The sequence below is a fragment of the Miscanthus floridulus genome, chromosome 19 (assembly GCF_019320115.1).
Source record: "Miscanthus floridulus cultivar M001 chromosome 19, ASM1932011v1, whole genome shotgun sequence".
Taxonomy (NCBI): Eukaryota; Viridiplantae; Streptophyta; class Magnoliopsida; order Poales; family Poaceae; genus Miscanthus; species Miscanthus floridulus.
This window is the reverse complement of record NC_089598.1, coordinates 27,958,599-27,964,922: the sequence shown is the minus strand read 5'-3', so window position 1 is coordinate 27,964,922 and position 6,324 is coordinate 27,958,599. Positions and strand designations below refer to the sequence as shown.

General features: G+C 45.8%; 1 non-coding gene across 1 annotated transcript; it reads right to left on the bottom strand.

Annotated features, from left to right (window-relative positions):
* Positions 1-931: 931 nt before the first annotated feature.
* Positions 932-1,070, bottom strand: LOC136530138 (small nucleolar RNA Z247). The gene has a single exon (XR_010777633.1). It is a non-coding gene; the product is annotated as a small nucleolar RNA Z247 (small nucleolar RNA).
* Positions 1,071-6,324: the final 5,254 nt, after the last annotated feature.

The following is a 6,324-nucleotide window of genomic DNA, read 5'->3' as shown; positions in this document are numbered from 1 at the left end:
GTCCAATAGAAGTAGGGGTAGGCCCACATACATCAGAAAAAATGAGGTCCATAGGACTAGATGACACACTAGTCGACCTAGGGTAAGTCAATTGATGACTCTTGCCTTGTTGACATGCGTCACATACCCTATCATTATTCAAATCATGAAAAAAGGAATCTTGTGGCAACTTAGAACTTGCTGGACTACACGAGTGGAAGCATGCCCTAGTCGGTGATGCCACAAGGAAATGGATGGCTTGACAGCACGAAGCGCATGTTTATTCGAGGATGACCGCAATGGATAAAGCCCCCCTTCACATCTGCCTCTGTGGAGGGTGGTCCTCGTCACTTGATCCTTGATAAAAAATGGTTGGGATGAAACTCAAGAAAAACATTATTGTCTTTTGTAACACGATTGACCGAGCAAAGGTTCTTATTAGCTTGTGGGGCATGAAAAATATTATGTAGATGGAGAGTTTTATTAGGGGAATGCAAAGTGTTATGACCAACATTAGCAATCTCCATACATGTCCCGTTTGCAGCGTGAACCTGCTCCCCACCATGATCCTTGTCATGGATGGTTAGCTTCTCAAGGTCTCTAGTGATGTGATTAGTAGCACTAGAGTTGACGTACCAGTTCATATCCACATCGTATGAACTAGTTACTGAGGAGGCACTCTTCTATGGTGGGCCTAAAAATGATGCATCAAACCTCTTGAAGCAGCGGATGACGGTGTGCTCTTCCTTGTTGCATAGTTGGCAGATGACGCCTAGAGAACTGCCACCCCGAGGATGACCACCATCGCGCCCTCCTTTCTGGCCATGGCCAAAGCCGCCGCGGCCACAGCGGCCTCAACCGCAGTTGTTGTGGAGCTATTGCCGTGGCCGCCTCTTGCCACGATATTGGCAGAGGGCTGATACCCCCCCCCCACCATGGTACTCCATGCGCTGCTCGAAGGCGATAAGCTGGGTGTAGAGTTTGTTGACGGTGATGGGCTTGATGCGCGCCGCCACCGCTGACACCACCGGATTGAATTCAAGATCCAACCTGGTTAGGATGTAGGAGATCAACTCTTCATCTTCCAGTTTGCGTCCAGCCGATGCCATTTCATCTGCTAGAGATTTCATTTTGGTAAAGTACTCACTTATAAACAACAATCCCTTGGACACGGTGGACAGCGCCATCCTTGTGGTGATGACGTGGGCGCATGACTAGGAAGCGTGCAACCCCTCGATGGCGGCCCATGCCATCGATGTAGTTGTCGTGAGCCAATCTCACGAGAAAGCGACATGAGCAAGTAGCTGAGAACTTGTTGGTCCTTGGCCACCCATTTCGAGAACTTAGAGTTCTCCACGGGCGGCTCATCCTTCTTGTCCTCCTTAGGCAGCAAGAACCGTGCCAACAGCTACACCACCGGGTCGATGAAGTTCACCACTTTGGCATCCTTCGGCATAGACATGATGTAATACCGTCGGTGTTACGCCCTAAACAAATTATTAAAACATGTCATGAGCATCATGTCTATGTGATAATGCATATGGTGGAATGTGTGGATAAAATTTTAACCTAAGATGATCAATAAAAATTGTTAAATGAGAAGCAATTCAATAATGCATGTATATCAGGTAGGGCTTACAACCAATTTTTATTGAACAAAAATACTATAGAACATATATGTGGCACTTAAATAAAGTTTGGAATATGAACTTGGTAGATGACAATGAAATCCTTGCTATTGAAAAACAACATTGCTAGCTAATATTTTTAATAGCCTAGAAATACAATTTGGAATCGAGTTTAGCTTAAAAAAACTTAGAATATTTTCAAGTATGTTGACAACTAGACAATGCTATGTTTGGCAATTTATTTTGTGAAATCGAGTTAAGAAGTGGTGTCGTGTTTTAGCTTGGGTTGGTAGCCTCATATCCCCTCTAGAGCATGGTGAAGATGGTTTAGGTTCCAGAGCAACCATTTAGTTTTTATATGCACTTTAAAATTCATGCAAGACATGATTTCGGGCTAGTTCACCGGGTCCGGCTACGACTACCCTAGCCTGACCGCCACTGGCTCTGCCGTGTGGAGCCACTGCTGCTGCTCGCACAGTTGGGTGGTGCTGTAGCCTGCCTTGCCGCACCGCTGACCTACCTCGTGCCGCGATGTAGCCGCTGCCGGTGTTGTCGCATCACCATCGCGTCCGCGCCTATTCCCTATGCCTATACTCCGCTGTTGGCCTGGTTAGATGCTATGCGCATGTGGCCAAGCTCATTGTCACCTTGCCATTAATCGCACTGTGCCCGCATGGGCCATGTCGGTCGATGGACGCACACGCATGTCCAATTGAGTCTGCATGCATAACAGCTAGATCACATCGACCACATCCCGCCATGGTGAGACCAAGACAAGCCCACTTGTCGCCTCGTCTGTCTCTCTCTCCCTCTGCTGCCGCCGTTGAGCCGCGCCATCAAATTGGCCACCGAGTGATGACTTCTATTTAATTCAGCATGTCTGTGGCTTCACCATCAAGTTCTCTCGCTGCCCGACCCCACCTAGCCATGAAGAAGGCACTACCAAGCTCCAATTTGACTTTTTCCCCACCACCGTGCCGATAAAGGCCGTGTCCGACCATGGACGAGGGCAGCCCTCCTACCATCCCTCCCAAGCCAATTCACCTACACCACTTGCTTCGCCTTGCCTCTCTCTCCACCTTACGTATGCCAATGGAACCGCTACTGCCTCCCTATCGCCACTGATGCGACCACGCCACCGCACGGCTCGGCCGCATGTAGCCACACCTCCTCTGCCATCCTCCACCCAAACTGTCACCTCGACAAGGTCCATGGTAGTCTACTAATGCTCCCTCGCTAGCCAGTTAGGTTCTTAGGTGCTCTGGTTCGCTGGGGTAGCCACGCCACTGTCGTGGATGGCCACACGCCGCCGCAACTAGCTCCAGCAAGTCTCACCACCCTGTGTTGCCGCTTAGCATAGCCATTCGGGTCAAGGAGGGTGACTGACCCGATATGTGGGCCAGTGCATGTCCCAGGTGGCCGGTGCGACCATGTTGTGTCGCTGTCCGCTGTGCCGCCGTGCACTATGCCGCCAGGGGTGCATGCGGGTGAATTAGGGAAAGGATAGGGTGTTAAGTGAGAAGGTCTAAGAGAGGGGTAAATAGTGTTAGCACTTAGTTGTGATTTGGGAGAAGTGTGATGCCTCTGTTGCAAAAGCGCCAACACGGGCGGGACTCCCCCGCCGTGGGCCACCTTGTGAGTGGGCCATCCTCACGTGGGTCGTGCCAGCGGGCCGCTCCGCACGCATGCTACATCACGTGGGCCACGTGGGAGATTGGTTTTTCTTTTTCTAGGAATTAGTGAATGGTTTTGTAATTTAATTTCTACACTGATCTTTGGTAATTAATATAAAATCATGTATGTGTCCAAAAATTGTGAAACAAATTCTGTTAGGTTCCTAAAATTGTTATCTATCTGTTGGTGTATTTAGTTCACATTTATATGTGTTGACACTAGAAGCTATTAAATCAGTTTGAAAGTGATTCATATTATTAAGTTAATCATTGTAGGAATTTTTGTGGTAAATTGGTGATATCTTTAGTCATAAAATGTTTATGGTAGTTTTATTGTATTATTATGTGCTCACTATAATTTTTGTGGCCTTAGAATAGACTAAGCATTGGGGTAGTTAAATGTTCTTTGTTTCAAAATACATTAAATCTTTAGTAGAAATAAAGATATACCCTTAATTTGCAAAGCTAAGTGTTTGTTAGTGAACCCAACATTTTGCTTGGTGAATATGATAGTTAACATAGTATCTTAGTCATTAGAGCTAGCTTAGTAACTTGATAGGTGTATTCTTATTTTAAGAGTTGATATTGCCTAAATACTAAATATTTGCGTTACTATAATCGCATGCATATAGAGAATGAGTCGACGGAGATTGTGACCACTAGCAGCATGAGTTCGAGGAGATCGTCGAGGAGTACGAGGAGGAGATTCTCGTGCAGGAGGAGGTCCTAGAGCCACCACTGACTAACTCAATTGACACCGCGCCTACCCAAGGCAAGCCCTGGTGCATAACCTCTATTTTATAATTTACCATATATATATATATGTTGTGCATTTACGTTACAGAAATTTTGTGAAAAACGCATGCATAGATATACATGTCCTAAGAGTCTTACTAGTGCAGGTTCGAGTAGATGCTATGCTTTGGTCATTGGTAGCATGAGTAACCTGCCATTGCTCACAATAGGGGATTATTATTACTCTCATAATACAATGATGAAAAGAAAATGAAGACCGCGTAGAGATATGGAATGGGATATTGGTGGGTGTAACAAGTTGTGTCCCACGGCCAATAGGGCTTAACTTGGTTATACTATTTTCTCTGTCCATGTTGATTGAGGACTGTCCGTTGCTGTGGATGGTAGTCAGGTCATAGACTTATTATCCTAAGCACATACTTGCTTATGGGAGTGAGAAGGCTCATTGCCCTCTTGTCGTGGGTTCCGGCTCTTTCTGGACCGACTGATTGGAGGCGGGGAAAGGTGGAGGTCTAAACACCATACCAAGACCAGGTCTCAAGTGTGGGGGCTTGGAGTCCAAGTTTGGATGGAGACCTGGACCCCTCGACAGGAGTAGAGTGGGTTGGTCTCGTTTGTGCCTGGGGTACAAGCGGGGCATGTGTTTCAGGGTACCAGCTAGGATACATTGGTTCGCTGTTTCTGTGAGATGGTATGACATGGCTATGGTCTAGCACCGTAGTAAGAACTGGAAGAGGAAAGATGGTGAAATGATTCTAATTGCTCAACCCTTACTTGAAAGTAGAATAGGTGCTTACCTAGAATGGTTAGCTAATGAAGTAGTCATGACTGCCAATAAAACTTGACTTAAGGGCTTACTATTATTAATGCTTTTCGCAAACAAAAAGAAACACAACAAACCATATTGCCTATCATACCCCTTGGAGTCGGGAAACTATTCCCTCTAGTTGGGTAAGTCTTGTGAGCACATTGTGTACACAAGGGTTTATTCTACCCTGTTGCAGGTGCGGCTTGAGTTAGCTCTTGTGCGGAGGATTCTTCTGGTGGGCACAGATGGATCTGTGCATCATTTCCGCTAGATGATTATTACATTATGTTGTTTTATTATCGCACTCTGAACTCTGGTATTGTAATAAATAATTTTCAAGACTCTATGTTATAAGAAATGGATTGTGATGTAAGCTCATACTTATTATTGGATTCTGGTGGTAAAACGTGGATTGTTTTGAGTTCTCCCTTGCGGTGGGCTCAATAGAACTATTTGGTTTAGCCACTTCTAGAGTGCTTAGTGTCTAGTAGAAGACAAGCGCCTCCAAAAGTGTGTTATTTCGGGCGGTTCTGCTATAGGTGGTATTAGAGCCAATAATGAGTCTACGAGTTTAGGAACTCTTTTCAAAAATCTAAAATTTGACCAACAAAAACTTTGTGAAAAATAGGTTGTGATAAATTACATAAATAATTATAAGTCTTAGCAATATGGTCTATCTAGGATAGTGGCACTAGTTTTATCTAATCAATTTCTACAAGTATACTAACTTACACTGCGTAAGAATCGTTTAGCATCCAGGAAGTGAGTGTGCATTATGCGTGAATGCCGCTATATTCTGGCTTGAGTGAATGAATAGGTCGATGCATGCATCATGAAGAGATTATCTTGTTTAAACTAAACTCCCCCACATGTACAATTTTGGGTAGTGAATTGATAGAATAATAAATGAAAAAAATGCTTTAACTCTTAAGAAAAAGTTTTAGCATGTAGCAACTTATCGGGCCTTATTATCTCTCTAGCCTTTTGTTTCTAAATATGGAGGCCTGGTCCCTAACGGTGGGTTCCTATCTATTTACAGAAGAACCTGAGGTCCGGTCATGGGAGCACTAGTGTTGGGACAGGCCGTGGTCTTGGTGAAGATCAAGTGGAAAATGGTCGTGGTAATGATAACGGCAATGCCAATGGGGAGAGCCATGAGGCCCCACTCCTTGGCCCTCCTCCTCCACCACCACCACTGCCTCTGATGACCCATGCAGAGATGATGGCCGAGATGTTGGCTGCTCATCGTGAGTCAGCCCGTGCCTTGGAGATGCTGGCATAGGCTATTGGTGGCTTTGCTTATGGAGGCCACGATGGCAATGGTGGGAACAGGGGTGGTGCTCGCGGTCCCGAGAGGCCCTGCTCCTATTAAGACTTCTTGGGGACACACTTGCCCACGTTCATGCCGACTGCGGAGCCTCTAGACATGGAGCATTGGCTTCGGATTTTGGAACAGAAGTTTTAGCTGCTCAATGTGACT